Source organism: Sinohyriopsis cumingii, chromosome 10, assembly GCF_028554795.1.
Source record: "Sinohyriopsis cumingii isolate HCF-2022 chromosome 10, ASM2855479v2, whole genome shotgun sequence".
Taxonomy (NCBI): Eukaryota; Metazoa; Mollusca; class Bivalvia; order Unionida; family Unionidae; genus Sinohyriopsis; species Sinohyriopsis cumingii.
The window spans coordinates 14,043,250-14,061,570 of record NC_142970.1 but is presented as its reverse complement, the minus strand read 5'-3'; the positions used below and the strand labels follow the sequence as shown (position 1 = coordinate 14,061,570).

The following is an 18,321-nucleotide window of genomic DNA, read 5'->3' as shown; positions in this document are numbered from 1 at the left end:
CATGTGATGAAGATTGAACATTTGTGTTATCATGCCGATATACTGTGATGTCTGTTCAGGTTCATGTGCATACACAACTAGACAAAGAAGGAAAGAGAGAAGAAAAACACAACAATACCATGAACAGTTATGAAACTGTAGACAAGTGGCCCAAGTGAGCCTCAAATTGCTCACCTGACAGTGGAAATATATCAGCTAAAATGCAAATCTTGTTAGTCCATATACAGTAAACCCTCTGTTACAAGTCTATGCTCTTAAAATAACAGAAAAGAGAGAAAACAACAAGCTTTGTAAAAAAAATTTAAAAAATGTATTTCCCTAGAATAATACAAAGTGTAAAATGAGAAAAAAAATGACGGTATTGCAAATTAAATCCAAGAATTAAAGATAAAAATCCTAGTAATAAAAAGTCCTGAATAAAACTCAGTTCAAGTTCCGAAGAGATCCAGAATTGAAGGTGATGACATGTCTGTTATGGCCTGTGAAGTGCTAATGTGTCAACAATCTCTTGTTGAATCACAGAAATATTATTCTAGGTTTGAATTCAGTATAAATTCCCGTGAATCTTTATCTGAGAATTTTATCAGAGCACTTTTGTATTTCCAGAGAAAATAATCACTTGAATTCAATAATTTGAAGAACTTCAGCCCAAACTGGTCACAAGATAATACAACTTCTAGTCTACATATTAAAGCATGACTGGTAAAATCCTCAGTCACAAGATAATATAGTTCTCTGCTTGACCTCAGGTCACAATAAGCACTTTCTAACAACAACCATTACCTAATGGAAAATAACTTTCTAGAATGATCTAATGAGCCTTGTTTATTTACAACACAATAGCTTAAGAATCTCCAAAACCTTGACTCTGATCAACATATTTAAGCCTTCTTGTTTACCTGAATAATAATCCGGTTAATAAGCTCATAAACATTGAGAATAATGAAACTATTATTAGTTGTTTATATTAATAAAATTTAAAAAAATTAAAAAGTCAATCAGGTCAAGCAGAAATGAACTCAAGTTTGGAAAAATCAAGTCCAGCAAACAATGTTACATTACAAAAACATGTAATGAAATAAAATAATTTGAAACTAACAGACAAACAATTGAATTAAATATACATAACACCCTCAAAACCAAAATCCTCTGGACTAAATTTAATTTTTAGTTTGTATGAGCCTATTTGATTTACTGAAGCAGACCTGCCAAGCCGGATGAGTCCATCTCAAGGCAGTTTTTTTCTCCCTAATATTGATCAGTTTTCAGTAAGGTGTAAAAACATATCAATAAGTGCTACTGTAAGGCTGGAAAACATAATTAAAAGTTTGACGCATTGACGATAAACATTATGTTCAACTGAATAGTTTGTAAAGTACAGGACAGATAGACTTTATTTACCACTAGTACAGTTGCATAAACTGCTATCTCTCAACTTGACATAATTCTTGGAAATTCTTTTCCATTTCACATTACGATGGCAATCATAACTCCTGGCATAAGACATACTCAAACTGGCATGTGATGTCCAATAAACGTAATTGTGTCCTTTCCAGCTTTTATCCACAAGAATCTGAATACTCCATTTTATTCTTCTGTGTTGATTATTAACACTTTTCTAGAAGCTTATTGTCCCTATCGTCTCAAACATATATCGTTTTCTGGATGCCATTTTTAAAAATTCTATAATCAACAGTTTGATCATGCAGACGCTTCGCATGAACAAACAGGTGCAGTTTAAAGCATCTGGGGTGCTGTTGTAAAGTTAGTCTGGTTCCCTGACTAATTTCACTAAATATCAGATGAAACCCAGATCCAAATAAAACACGGATGAACCAATTATCTGGATTTTTCAGCAACAGTCATTTTTCTGTAGTTTTTGCTAGTATGCTTAAGTCTGTATTTTAAGGGTAATTTTCATAAGACTTATGCCAAAATCATGAGTTGGCATGTCTGTTGCAGGTATCACAAATGTGAAAAAGTATATTTTTATAAATGCATATGTGATTTGAAAGAGATAGAATAAAATTATGGAAGAAGTGTGTCTCTGTGTGTGTGTGTGTGTGTGCGTGTGTACATGCAACAGCACAAAACAATCAGCTACTTAAATAATACTGCAATAATTTTTCTCCTATGAAAATCAATTGCATGATACTTTTTGAGTTTTGTTTTGCTGATCTCTATCAATAAAACATTAAAAGTAAAGTGAAATGCCTGGTTTATAAAGCTCAGGTATTCAATTTAAAAAAAAAAAAATTCTACTGATAATTTACACAAACAAATAGCATCAATCACAATTAGATAATAAGCAGAAAAACAATCCTTCTGACATTGTTTAACTATATTTGTTTAGTCATTAAGAATTTACCCTAAAAGATGGTATGAAGATTTCATATCCCCTAATTTGTTTCAGGGTGCATGCCAAGTACCGTTTTAATCATTCATTCCGTTGGGACATTTTCTCACTGAAAAGCCTACTATGGTATTTGCTAACTGTAAATAATCTGATCCAACATAAGTCAGCAATTTTGTAACCAAAATATATTTCCAAGTTGTAAGTGAGTTTCGGTTTTTATGGCTTTTTTGTGTTTTACCGTTATTTTACATTAAAGATTTTCATGTCATTGAACATACTTGTGTTTAGAATGCATTCAACGAACAGATAATGAGCTTGGGTTGGTGAAATTAGATAATACAATAGATACCTATTTATGCTATGCAATTTTCAGAGAAGAATGCTTGGTCAGAATCTTTGACGGCAAGAATGACAAAATATATATGCAGTAAAGAAACGCATAATATTGCTTAAAAAGATCCAACAGTTTCAAAAACATTTCATATAAAACATAAAGAGAAAAGCTCAATAAATTCAGAAACCATAAAGTGCACTGGTGCAATCTGCATACAGTAAAACCTGTTATGAGAGACTGCCCCTTCTGCCAACCAAAACTTGTCTCTGAAGACAGGTGGTCTCTCAAAAGAGGTCTGTGAAAATGGACTGGTTTTTAGGGTCAATAGTTAGCATTGTTGAAGAAGAAAAAATACCCATACTCACTGTACATGTACCATATCCTTTATTCATAAACCTTGTTAAATATTGCATGCAATCCTCTCAAAATAACTTTATATAATAAAGATATACATTTATCAAACAATGTGTTGTTGTTATTGTTGTTGTGTGGTTTAACGCCATTTTTCAGCACACGACAGGCTAGACATGGTGGCCAGTATTAATAGTGGAGGAAGAACCCAGGGAAACCCCAGAAAGAACCACCAACCCACGAGAAGCTACTGGCAAGCTTTCTCACATACCCACAGTGGCCGAATCTAAGACTTGAACCAATGCAGACAGAGGTGAGATGGCAATGATCCGTAACGGAGAGTGCTTTAGACCACTCAGCCATCAAACAATGTGAATCAAATTTATATGAACATCACATGAATATGTATGTATATATATTAGTACATGTACATGTATATGATTTGTGAAATAAACAAAGGTAATATTTATGATATCCATAAGTTAACTTCACATGGTCATACATATTAGAGTTGTTTCAAGTGTAACAAAAACTGTACAGTTAGCTATGACATGATCTTATTCGATGCTTTTCTTTAAGAAATCCATTATACTTCTTAGTTGACTTTTTTACTCAGCTGTTTGGTCTGACCATGTATCTAAATTTCTGAGCAAAGAAGCAAAAGTTTGGGATCGCCATGTTGTAAAGCATATTCTTTAATCTACTTTAAATGTTCTATGACTGTAGAATGTGAAATAACCTAAAACAGAATTTCACCAACAGATGACTCATTGTCACTATCGCTGTCCGCTGTTGAGAAGGACCCGATTTACCTGGCTGCTATTTTGCGAGTGGTCTCTCCTTTTACACTTCTTTTAATTATATTAATTCTTTCTTCCAGTATTAGAATTTTTCATTTTTTCATTGGCAGTTCTACCATTGTTATTAGTGTTGACATAATAACAATTAGATGTATTTTGGTTTTGATCAGGTATCGGGGGAAATGTGGAATAAATATATATTATGTACCAATGAATGAAACCAAAGACATAATTAGCTCATCAGGAAACAATACATTTATTTTGAGACGAAGTTTATATCACCAGCATTATAGTTCCATAAACAAAGGTTGCAACCATCTGCACCAGGGTAAACAGATGGTGACTTGGTGAAACAATGTAACAAAATAAAAAAAATTTAAAAAAAAGATTCCAGAAATGATTCTCACTTACTAGTATTAAAGACAAGGAGCTCATTCACCCCAACCCCCAGGCATTACGGATGAAATGGAAAAGAAACGATGTACTCAACCTTACACTGAAGCCCTTTCATAAGATTTCTCACTGGGACATTAGGACTATCAGTGTTGCGTGGGTTTTCACAAAGAAAAAATACAAACCTCTAAATTGACTGCGCATGTCCATCATTACTCCCTCTGATGAAAAAATGGTTAATCTTACTGGCTATTCACTAGACTTCGGCACTACAATGGTAGTTGGTGACGTACTTTAGTCTGGTTTACTGCAGTTTACAAGTGACACCATATGCTGGACTTGTAAATTTCATAAAACCGGTAGCTAGCCAATTCCTTTTTTAAATACTTTATTAGAACAATCTTTACTATTCATGCAGTCATTGTTGCAAAGGATTAAATGATGGTTAGTGATGATCTCACTATATGGTTGCTCAATTGCAGTGTTAAATGTGCACTTTGTCTGCATACTACATGTATCCTGAGCTCTCATGTTTACAAAGGATTAAGTCAAGGTCAGTGGCGTTTTAATGTGATGTGGTTGTTCATAGCCGTGTCAAAATGCATATTTTGCCAAGACATCACAGTCACTGGTCGCATTCAGCAGGTGGTCACTCATAACAGAGCATTTATACCTATCCGACCTCACCCATGTGTACACACCAGCAAGATACTTACGCTCCTCTTCTGACAATCATATATTCATTATTCCCACTATGAAAACGAAGTCATATGGACAATGTTCTTTTGCATACCTGGGCCCAGCAATGTGGAATGAATTGCCCACTGAACTTACACACAAAGACAGTGATTCCATTCAAGAGTGCTCTTAAAACTCACTTATTTTGACTTCAAGAATAAACTTAAAGACCGAATAATGTTTCCTACCTTAAATATTTTCAGCATGTTTTTATGTTTTCTAATTTCATGGTGTTTGTTTTTGGTAATCGTATCATTATATACATTTTTTATGTTGTAGGTATTGTCTAATGTTGTAAAGTGCTTAGAGCTTCTAAAGATCAGTCGCTATACAAAGTCCTCATTAATATTATTATTATTATAATAAAAAAGATTCATCCATTGTGGTTGGAAATGACAGGTGGTCACTCATAGCAGAGGTCCCTCATAACAGTTTTTACTGTATTAGTGGTCAGTCTGTAATATTGAATCTTTCCCATTTACAAAATTGCATAAAACTGTTAACATTACTTTACATCAAGAAATATCTTTCCTAAAGTCAATATCTCATCAATGCCTCACTAAATGTTTTAATTTTTAATATTTTTAAAATATTTCACTCATATCACTATGATGTTGGCATTGTGGCAGTTTATAGTTATGATTAGCACTGGGGCATCATGCCAGTGACATGTAGCATCATGTCCCACCCAGTCACACTATCCTGACAACAGGCCAACTATTCCTAACAATAACCTCTTAATGCTGAGCACCTACCGAGACAGCTGTGAGTACCATTTTTATAAGTCTTTGGTATGACTCTAGCATCTGAGGTGGAAGCTCTAATCACAGGCCACTGGAGCAGTCCTTGACTAAATTAAAAAGGAAAATACAAACTTCCCAAATTAGCTATGTTTAAAAAAAAAAAAAAACTCTCAAGATCATCAGTGTTTAATAACAACAGGATACACCATGTATCAACCTTACAGCAGAACACTTTTTTTCCTTCATGCCAACACTGTTCAGTTAATATTTAGATAAATCTAACAATGTATGTGTGTATTTCATGCAGTACTCATGTTAATGCTGGGAAAAAAATGCCTAGACTACCATTTAATCAGAGATGCTGATCTTTGCTGCATATAAAGTATGTAATTGGTGTATCCAATAAAAGTTCTTGATCTTTCCATTTAATGCTGCTATTAGAGAGTTCTGGGTCAGATTGTATAGCTTCTATTATTTGATACTGAACACAGTCATGAGTTTGAACACTGGCGTATCCATCTTATTTTGGATATCCACAAGGTGTTCCTATTCTCAGTTGGAATTCCCTTTAATCTCACCTACATATTGTTAGCCACAGAAGTAAAATACTTCTATCTTGCAGGTTGGCATCTACGCAATCACTAGCAGTGTATATACTCCGGTTGAGGTTCCGCCTTCAGGAAGTATGCACGAGTCAGGTATACCTGTCCAATATGTGATATACACAATACAGCCTCATCTATCCGATTTGCCCTTACAAAGGACACCACCCTCCAATAGTGATTTTAATGCTTTTAATTTTTTGTCAAGTTTTCATTCCACATACTAATACCATAGTAGGCTTTCAATTTATACACTATTTGAAGTCAGCAAATGGAATCTTCAATTCAGAAACATGCCTAGAGGCAGCTTTGGCTGCTTTATCTGTTCTATAATTACCCCTTTTACCAAAAGTACTTGGCCGCCAACAGTACTTAATACTTTTCCCAGATTGTATTAGCAAATCATGTTTATCTAATAAATGGGAAATTAATGTGCAGTCCGCTTTAAGATTCTGAAAGATGAAGAAAAAAATTAGGAGATATTTCAAGGCAGGAAAAAGCTTCCATTTCAAGGCAGTTCAAAGCTTCAAGTATGGCTGTAATTTCTGCAGCAAAAAGTGAGACTTCATCAGGTAACCAGCTCAAGATGGTTGTTGTTGTCGTTAGGGTTTAATGCCATTTTTCAACACACGATAGGCTATACATGGCAGCCAGTATTAACGATGGAGGAAGAACCCGGGAAAACCCTGGAAAGAACCACCGACCCACGAGAAGCTCAAGATGGTGCCATGGGGTGCCATTGTGGCAGCTCAAACTTTGTCTCCATCTTCTAAACCATCTGTATAAAAGGGCAGATAACTACTATACGATCTCTGATTTCAATGAATTAGATTTGTTGAAAACTTTTTGAGTCTGTAAAGTTCAAATATTTTGGGATAACCATGGTGGTGATTTGGGAACATGAAATTCTACAATATTACCAAAAAATTATTTTCAATTGATAAATAAAACATTTCAAATTCCAAAGCAGACACTGAAAGGATATTCACAAGGACTGCCAGAAATATGAACCAGGCAATGATCTACTAAAAAAAAACAAAGATGCTTGTGATACATATAAGGAAATTGTGAAACTCTACATGCTGAAAAAAGAAATTTGTTCAACAGTTAACATTTGTGTCCATTTGAATGCTAAAAATTGTGTCAATGAAAATCCTCCTTATTTGAAGTCAAACTCCTAAACAAATTTTGCCAATCTTCTTATCTGTCCTTATAATGCTGATTCCTCTTCTGCTGGAGGGAGCAATGATTTGATGACCTACTTTTAAAGTTATAGCCTACCTGGCTCATCTACTTTGAATTAGGTCTTGCCATCTCTTTTATTAGATACTTATTTTGAATATAATGAGTGTCTAAGATAAAATTGTGAACCAGGACTAATTTCCACTGCCTTTCATTCTTTTCTGTGAGAGAAGACTGTAATCTTTGTCTATTTCAAATTAAGAATTTACAAGTGGGCCCCTGTCTGGCGTAGTTATTTTATGAACTTCATAGCTGAACAAAAAACATCTCTAACTGTATGATGTAAAAGATCAAAGTGTGATTAGGATAATAATATTATTGACTATGTCACAATTTCATGTCACAAGTAATTCTAAAGAAGTCAGACAGTACCTAGCTAGACTTTCAAGAGATTCAGTGCTAAACAGAAAAACATTTCTTCTTTCAATTGAAGTCAAATGTAATTGAATCAACATCTGACATTAGGTTCTGTTACAGAAGAGCAAACAAATGCTTATTTATACCACTGTCATAATTATGTCAAGATCAAACACAGAACTTGTAATTGTGATCAGACTAAGCAGTCAATTGTCTGTCAAGTGTGTGTGTGTGTGTGTGTGTGTGTGTGTGTGTGTGTGTGTGTGTGTCCTTAATTTTCAACTAGACAATTTGACACTCTTCACACACAAAAATCTGCTGTTTGTAATTAAAAATGATTTTACCCCTCCAAAGATCCCTTCAGATGGTAGCAGCAAAACAATTTGTTCATCCCAATAATTAATTCTGATTTTCTGGCAAGTGTTCTTTTAGCAAAATATTTCTACATAATATTCACTTCACCAAATTATAACATTGCAAAATCTGCACTATGGCAAATCTGCCTCCAGTTGATCAATTTGGCAAAAAATGTTGAAAGATGTCTCTTTTTCTCCTTACCCTACAACAGTGGCTGCTGGCATCAGATGAAAGTCTTTTACATCAACATCAGCAAGATTTATTCCCACAAGTTTGTCAAGAGTGTCAACAAACAGCATGTAACACAGCTTTGTTGTGATAAATTCTGATGTGAACAAATACACCCACACTCCATCTTAGACAATGAAAATGCCTGTGAAATTACAATCAAATCAATCACATTTAGGTACTATCTTTTAACTGGAACTAGTCTTGTCAATAATTCAGCTTCCTGACAGTCCTCTATAATCATGTTACACAAAATACTTGTGAATCCCCCACTCATGATTTCATTCGTGCTGATGACTTCATCACTCCTCTCTCTTGCAGTGAGTGGTCAATGTATCCACATAATTATTCAAGCCGTTGCATGTCATTTTTACAGGAAAAATGTTATGCTCAAACATGGTGAATGCATTGAAAATTCCATTAGATTCTATCATGTACATTTGCATGAATAATATTTAAGCACGATATTGCTTTGTCTGGGAAGATAATGTCACACTATAACCACTTGAGTTCTATCCATTTTTAGTAATTGGTATCACACACGACTAATTTGCTGCAATAGCCCACAAAGCGGTGTTTCTACTGAACCATATTACCAAAATCATCTGAACTGGTTAACAAATCAAGACTGGTTTCTGATCAGAGTCCAAATGGATGCTCTCGAAACCCACTATATCCTATTCAAAGATGTGCCAGGCACAGGTGGGGTGTACATCTGGAGCTGGAAGGGCTGATTTTTCAGGTTGCTTTGTCCTGGGAAGAATCTCTCTCAATATCAAGAATTGGGAAATGAGGGCAATGATCTGAGCCCATCATCAACAAAACAAAACACCGCATGATGATCTCTGACATGTTGGTGGTAGCATTCCTCATGACACAAGGAGGCACACATGTTCCTTCTCTTTTTATGAAGGCTTGGAAACACCTTGTCCCTTCTCTTTGTATGAAGGTTCAGAAACACCTTTGCTGGGCCACTTCACCAAGGACCTTCAAAGTCTAGCACATTTCAGGCATAATAAATATTTTGGTGGAGAGCCTATCCAGGAGGGGCACAAAAGTCTTCATGGACTGGTACCTGCACCAATCTGAAGATTCCCTATTCAGACTATATGGAAGACTTTTGATGGACTTGTTTGCTAAACAACAAGCTCCCCTTTTACATTTCTCCAGTCACAGACCAGAAAGCCTGGGTGATGGACAATTTCAACCTTAAGTGTGATCATCTGGCCTTTTCACCCTTCATGATGATCACACAAGTTCTTCAAAAAGTAAGGACCTCTTCTGCTAAGTTCCCCTATGTGGCCCCAATGACCATGATGGTTCAACAATCTTCTCAACCTATTGACAAACCAGCTTAGAATATTGCCCCTGACAAAAGACCTTCTGTCTCAGCAAAGAGGATCGCTCCTACACAACACCCAACGTATTCTGCCCTTCATGTTTGACTTGTCTCAAACAATGTACAAGCCAGAAGGTTTTGTGCAAAGTTGTTAGGTGTATTGTTCAGATTAGGACACATGCAATGTCAGTGATGCCATGTGGACAATCTTTCGTGACTGGTGCAGTTGGAAAAATGTTAATCCTAGCCATCCCTCTATGAGTACAGCAGCGGATTTTTTTTCTTCCCTTTTAAAGAGAGATAATTCTTGGTTCCAACTATCAAGGGCTATAGGGCAGCCCATTCCAACAGACACAAATTTTTAAAAAGTCCAACCACTGGTTCAGATTCTCATATTGCCAACCTAATCAGCAATTTCGAACTGCAGTGACTGGAGTTCTGCTCTCAAATGCCAATATTAAATGTCTTGTGGTTTTCAACCAAACATTTAGGTTTCTTTCCTTACCTTGAAGAATATTTTCTTGCTCATGTTAGGATCTGCATGACAGGAGCCATATCCAAACTTGCTTCAGTAGCAGCTTCTCTCCCTTGCCAATCAGATTTAAATCACCCACTTCGTAACTAAACTCCCTATACAGATCCCTAGTCTCAGTCATGTCTGCCTGGGATGATAAAGATTAACTTTTATGTCCAGTTATGGCTTTATGTTTCTATTTGGAGAAGAAAGAAAGCATTTTTTTCCTTCCTCAAAAGGGTTCAACTGATATTTCAGCTTCAACTGTTTTGATGGGTATTGCTGTAACAATTCAGAATGATAAAGACCCATGAAGGTTCAGCTACTGCTACCTCACAGGCCTATATAACTCTCCCTCTCTGGAGGATAGACCACTCAGGTGGCATAGTGGTTAGAACATCCACCTTGGATCTGGAAGGTCATGAGTTCAAACCCCCCGCTGAGTCATACCACAGACTTAAACAAATGGTACAAGCAACTGCCTCCCCGAAACACTCAGCATTAAGAGGTTATGGTTAGGACTGGTTGGCCTGGTGTCAGGATAATGTGACTGGATGGGACATAATGCCACATGTCTGCAGCATGATGCCCCTGCACTAGACACCACTATAAACTGCCACACTGCAGACATTGTAGCAGTATGACTGAAAAATTGTTAGAACTACGTTACAAATCCAAATCACACATACACACTATCTGGAGGTTATGACGATCCCTTACTACCTCTGCTCCTTGCCACACCAACACAAAGGCAAATTTCCTCTATCGATCACTTTTATGCCACAAAAATGTGACCAAAGTGGATCCTCTCTCTTAAGGACATTTTTACCAAAAGGGCCAGTATTTCTTTGTTTTTTCTATCCAACTTTGAGGGTCATCAGCCCCCACTGAACTAGCAAATTTACATAGGCAATAGCAACAGGTGACACATTACTGATGTTCAAATGTAATTTCATTGGGAGTGGGGGTGTAAAATTAATCATGTAATATTTATCTTCGCAATTGCAAGATTCCCCCTCCCACACTGATTGCCTGCTAGTGGTCTACATTCTTGAAAGAGGATGAGGACTATTTAGCATGTGCCAGGTAATATGGTCAACTTCAAGAATCTTTAGGAAGTCACCACTTGAGAGGATGAATTCTCAAAATACAGATGAGGACCAGCAACAGGTATTTACCCACCCACCTGACCCCATTTTATTATGATATCTCAAAAACTGTGCAGAATAATCAAACAAAACCCTGCATAATATATTCTGAAGCACTACCTAATATTTAGAAAACTCACCACCTATTTTCAACTAACTTTCAAGTTTTAAAACAGACCCTGTCTAGCTAGAAAGGCCAGCAAAGACCATGATCTCCCAGTACCTAAGTTATATGGAGTTGGGCCCATGTTATAAACATCCAAATACATTCTAATCAAATTGTTTCCAATTTCTGCTTATTGTAGGTTTTCACTGCAATTTTAATACATTATTGGCTATATCGTATTAACGCATTAACCCCTGGAGATTTTTGTCTTTTTCGCATGAAATGCGAGCAGGAAACATTTTGAAAGCTATTTCTGAATAAATCCTAATAAATCAACTTCCAGGTGATTTTCCAATAACATAATACCTAGTTGTGTTAGAAACATTGTTTTTCATTGGCTATTTGGCTCACACATGAGCAGAAGGGTAAAAGTTGGAGTTCTTTTTTTGTGTGCTTATTTTCATATCTAGACCATTCTTTATTCCAAATGCCCATCTTATACTATTTTTTGCAAAGGTTCATCTGTCTGTTTGCAATTCATACTGGTATGCCTTAGATCTAACTGAGACCAAAAATAAAAGTCTAAAATCCAGACGCAAAATCGGATTCCGACCAAAGGCGAATTTTGGGTGGAAAAAATCGGGTCCAAAAAATGAGGTTTTTCCCTCTGTATTTTATAGTGCAACTAGAACTTACAGATTATTCGGTATCATTGTAGAGCTACATCTATCTACCTTTCTATAATACCACCCACTTTTGTGTATCATACATGACCTTGACACTACAGAGCTCAGCAGTAGGCTACTACCTCCTGCCACGTAAACTCATCACCAGGGGTTAATGTGTTAAAGAAATGGGAGCCAAATGCCATTAACAATGACAGTGAGGCAGTCGACCCAAGCTGGTCTCATCAGGTATCACATTCACTGCCCATGGATTGAGGTTTCTGGAACTGTGATCAAAAATTGATCCAGTGGGTGATATAACCAATGGAAATAACAATCTCATTCATTTTTACTACTTTGTTTCAATTAAATTTTCTGTCCCTTTACAAGAATTTATATACCTGATTCTATTAACTAACATGTTATATATGAAAAAAAATCTGCAGTGAAGCCAACAATTCTGACAATGATTTGCACGCTTTGTATATTGCTGTATGTAGTTAAGTCCAGCTGATAGCATGAACTAAGATCTGCCATCTCACAAAGTGATGGCAGATCCTGTGGCAGATCAGAAGTAATCAGCAGAACTAAACACAAAGACCCTGATCTGCTGGCAGATTATGTGATATGGGTTGACTTTTTTTGCAGATGGACTGGACTTATAAGCAGGTAGGATGGTATAATTTAAGGTCATGTGGAGAATTTAGAAGATCTTTGATCGAAAGGGTTTTACAACATATTCAATAGGCTCACAATATTTTATCAAAATCATGGTTTAAACAAAAATTTCATGACCAAGTTAAAGGACTGTTCAAGGGTTTAATATAATTTTTTCAAGGGCTTCTTTCAATTAACTTTCAAGTCAAATTCTGAAGTTTTTTGTACCTTTTACTTCAGTTATGTCGAGTCCATCTTCCAACCAAATTATAAAGTTTTAAAGTTTATCTTGAAATAAAACACATATATATATGATAATGACAGTCCACCAGAAGTTTGTCACTACATGTGTACTTTGTCAAATCAGTATCTTCAAGGTCAAAGTTATGTCCAATCTCTACATTTTACTTCATGGATTCTATCACATCTTTTAATATTTCTTTTCCATTATTCTATTCATTAACCTTATTTCAGATCTCTTCCAAAGAGTGTTTGAGTGATGTATAAAAGTTAATTTGGTTCGATCCATTTGGAGGGGGAGGAGTATTTGTAGCTGACTGATATCATTTTTCCCAGAATTTGTCTTCCCACTTCTGACAATATTAAAGTGCTTGCTAACAAAAGAGTAGGGGCCCTTGAGGATCAAGGCGTCTAAAGCGCTCACCTTTACCAATCACCTTCATCTCACTTCTGCCCATATGGGTTCAAGTTTTGGACTAGTCCATGGTGGATATGTAAGAAAGCTTGTTGGCAGTTTCCATGGTCAGTGATTCTTCCCAGACCTTTCCCACATTCTTCCTCCCCAGTTATAATGTCTAAAATGTATCTGTCATGTTTACCCCGACCCAGAGTAGCCCAGTTGAAACATGTATAATCAAGGTAATTCTGACAGGCCATTGTTTGATGTCGAACATTGCCGAAGGCTAGCACTAATCCGTTACGTAAGATTGTTGTGGCTAGAATAGAAGAACCAGACATCGGAGTTGCAAAGTCACAGACAGCCAATTATCACCTAGGTGTCGAAATGTTTCCAAGATCAAAAGAAATTGCCTGAAGAAGTGGGAGTGTCCAAACTTCTTTCCCCTGCAAACAGACAGACAGGTTGAACTGGCCGCTAAGACGATTGGACAGGGGCACAGCGCCACCCAATCAGAATCGAGATGGGGGAAGACCTTGGTTTGGGTAGAATGATATCCCCACGTTTTCCGGCAAAAGTTAGTTCGCTGAGAGAAATTACCCAGAGAAGAGGTTAGCGTAACTCCGAATAGCCATTTGTTATTGGCGGGAAAATCTTAGAGCAGGAAATTCTAAGTACAGAAAGCTTCAAAAGGTCAGTAGATATTTGTTCGGTCTTTGTGGAATGCGACTGCATTTTAATTGTAGGTCGTATGTATACTTTATTATTACTAGAATTGTAGTACGAAGAATTACTTTGTTTTGTTAATATGTTTGCATATTTTGAAGAAATGAGTTGATATTTGTAAAGAATTATATAGCTTGCAGCCGTCGTAAGAGTTAATATTGTACTTTGCTATGTGGGTATTCTATAGTAGACTAACACATATGTTCATATGATTATAGATTTTGCCATTGTTGAATATTTGTAATGTACAGACATGCGTCTGATTGTTGTCAGATTGTAGTACGATGAGATTAAATATATATGTGTATATACTGACGTGACGCAATGTATTGATGTCTGTATAACAATTCGCTGATACCGTGTTATTACGCCATTGTTTACCCTGCAAGAAGTGTGTGGGAATTTCGATGTGTATGCATGCGTGACCAAAACAGTGATAGCTATCTGATGATTAATTGTCGATATAGTGTGAGGTGAGATTCGATAAAACATATGTTAACGCCTTGTGGTTTTTCACAGGAAGCTTTGAGGGACAGACCAGTTAAAGTTTGGTCCCGTTGTCTCAGATAGAGAGATGGAGGAAAGGAGGGAAAGGAGAAGAAAGGAGAAGTTGAAGTCTGGGAGTGAAATTGGAGGAGGATATAGTAGAGAGGGAAACGGAGACAAAGGAGGAGTTAGAGGAATGGAAAGAAGGAAGGAATCAGCGGGAAGAAATAGATGAGTAGATGCAAGGACAGGGGGAAAATCAAACTCACACTGTAAATCACGGGATGAATTAGGCTGTCACTTGGTCGAGGGAAAGACGAGTGATTGGAAGTTATCGTTTTAATTATCACATTTATTAAATTGTTATTGATTGAATTTCATCTTCGTGTTCTCTATAATTTAACCGTCGGCATTGCTGACTGGGGGTTCAGAGCTGTAAATCTACATCGTCACTAATTTAACTTTCTAATCTAACGAGACAGGGTGGAACTTTCATCATAATTTAATTAAATTATATTGGAAGAACCCCACCCCAATACGTCAAAACGCCACAGTATCACTATCAAGTTGTTGTTGTTGTTGTCGTTGTTGTTGTAGGGTTTAACGCCATTTTTCAGCACAAGATAGGCTATACATGGCGGCCAGTATTAATGGTGGAGGAAGAACCCGGAAAACCCCTGGAAAGAACCACTGACCCATGAGAAGCTACTGGCAAGTTTTCTCACATAAGCACATTAGCTGAATCCGAGACTCGAACCTATGTAGACAAAGGTGAGATGGCAGTGATCCGTAACGGTGAGCATTTTAGACCACTCGGCCACTCAGTGCCCCAATAAATGGCATTAAACCCACAACAAAAGCATAACTGGTGTAGTTTACTTCTCATATGCAGGAAAGGCCATAATCATTATTTTCCCCCAAATTTGTCAGCTTTTTGCACAAGGTACACTTGGCCCAACTGAACTCTTTAATCCTTGAGTACATAAGACATGTGATCCATTTGTAACTGAATGCAAATTTTTCCACTGTTCAAGACCAATGATTCATTTGCCATTTGTACTAACTGGTTTATTGATAGAGACACCAAATCCATGCTCTGGGAAAATCATGTAAATGTTAAAGTATATCATAGTCTGACCATAACATAATGGGTAATAATTAATATATCCAAATGAATGATTAGAATGATTTTAACACTCAGTTTTTCCCAAGAATAATTAAATTAAAGAGACTGAAATGAAACACTTAATACTAATAAACACTTAGTAATAACAAGTCAAATATTTGCAACAGATTTGTAAAGGGCCGTCAAAACAAATTAAAGGATTTTCAAAGGCTTTTTCCACATTTCCTAATCTTAAAAAGTTTTTCAAGACCATGCATCGAATTCAAGAAGACCTGTGCAAACCATGAAAATTCACCTGCAGAAATGAACACCACTTTCAAATTCATAGGCCAACATGAATCAAAGGACATGCTCCAAATCTGACTAAATCAATATTTACAATCTACTTTGAAAATGGATCTGACAGGCACCCATCACATATTGTGTTCTTATTTCCATAACGTATTAAATTATCAACAAAGACAGTCCCTTTCAACCATCTTCAGGCTTAATTATCTGTGTACTGAGATATTTATATATTTATAGTTGTAATATTTACATTTATGAGCTCCAATGACTTCCAGTGTTCAGAAAGTTTCAATTTGACTGGCCCATAGTAAGTTTATCAGACCCTGATACCAATGTGACCTTGCCTTGATATAAATCTGTAGAGATTTTAATCATGCTTATTAAACAATTAAACTACAGTAAAAAAAAAAAAAAATCAGGAGACAAATCTGAAGAAAAAAAAAATTGAGAGCTTAAATGTATAGAACACTTTCTCAGTCAAATGGCTTCCACGTTAGCCATAAAGTATACTTATTTATAGTGGGATTGCCTTATAATGAATTACGTGATATGATGCATAAAAAAGTACTCCATTATAATGGTTACCATGATAGCCATAAAGAATACTGACTTACAGTGTGACTGCCTATTAATTTAGTACATGACACACAATATACAGTACTCCCTCATTATAATGCTTTCCATGAAAGCCACAAAAATTGCTGATTTAAAAGAAAATCCTTTAAAATGAAGTACATGATGCATATACAGTACCATTCATTATAATGCCAGCCATTGGAGAGTCCTATTGTATAATGCTTTATAGGAATCCTGACTTATAATGAAGTAATCCCTTATATTAATGCTTACCATGGCAGCCATAAGGTATACTTATTTATAACAAGACTGCAATATAGTGAAGTAAATACATATATAGTATACCCTCATTATAATGCTTTCCATGGTTGCCATAAAATATGCTTCTTTAAAGTGAGACTGCAATAGTGAAGTAGATATATAGTTTGATCTTATTTATAATGCTTTCCATGATAAGCATAAAATATACTTATTCATAGCAAGACTGCAATATACTGAAGTAGATACATATATAATATGCCCTCATTATAGTGCTTTCAATGGCAGCAATTTTGTCTTGGTCTATATCATAAAGTCTGGATATAACTGATGTTTGACTGTAATGAAAGAATTAGAGGATGTCAAAAAGTTTTTGTTCATAAGGTAATTGCATCAAGCTGTATAATTTGCAAAGTGCTTGCATATTAAATCATCAGTCTGGCAAATCCCATGGATATCTCATTATAAGTACCAAAGTACACATGCTGTAAAGTTCTGTGACTGAGCTTTATTTAATTGTGACACCCCCACCCCTACCCCCCAGTTCCATTTTCAACCACTCTAGACAGAACCCTTCATTAGTGATGTTGGAGTTAATGCTGTCGAAAGCAGAAATTTATCAAAAAGTAGTCTGTGCTGTTTGTAAGACGAAATATAATGAAAAAGAAAAAATACTGTTTGGATCATGAACAGATGCAATTTACAAGTTCTGCATTATTGATTAAAAACAATGCAGCACGATCATGGTAAGAGTTATGTTTTACTGAAATCTAAACATTTCTGGTATGTACAACCCTCCCTCTTTCTTTCAGTTATGTGAACACCTGTGTTCAAAAGCAACTTTTATATAAAAGAAAACACTATGACAACAAATTTTTAAATCTAATACAGTATTAAGAAGAGAAAAGAGAAATAAAGACAATGACTTACCCAGCTACAGTATTATTTCCTCACTACTTGATGTCGGGTGAAAAACTGTTAAGTATCTCAGCTGAATTCCATTATTACCATGTTGACTGTACCACACCACTACATTTGTCTACCACTCAGATAATTCCAACCAGTATGAAACATATGTTCTGAAACAAAGAGGCATACATATCTTGAAGATTTTTCTATTAAAATTTGCAAGACAAACATATTCTGGCACGTAACAGACATATATAAAAACTTAAAATACATTTTAAAAATTTATTATAAAATGCAATACCTATTGAGAGCAGAGAACAATATGTATAAGTCCAAAGCAGTAACCTGACTTTAATGAAAACAAAATATGTAAGACTGCCATTTT

The 18,321-nt window shown here is 35.8% G+C and overlaps 1 protein-coding gene across 1 annotated transcript in view; it reads right to left on the bottom strand.

Annotated features, from left to right (window-relative positions):
- Nucleotides 1–18,321, bottom strand: part of LOC149789623 (band 3 anion transport protein-like) — a 256,790-nt gene that overhangs the window by 138,946 nt on the left and 99,523 nt on the right. The window contains exon 3 of the mRNA XM_089971657.1: nt 17,958–18,106. The gene's annotated coding sequence lies outside the window, so the exon portion shown is untranslated. The remainder of the gene's footprint in view (nt 1–17,957; nt 18,107–18,321) is intronic.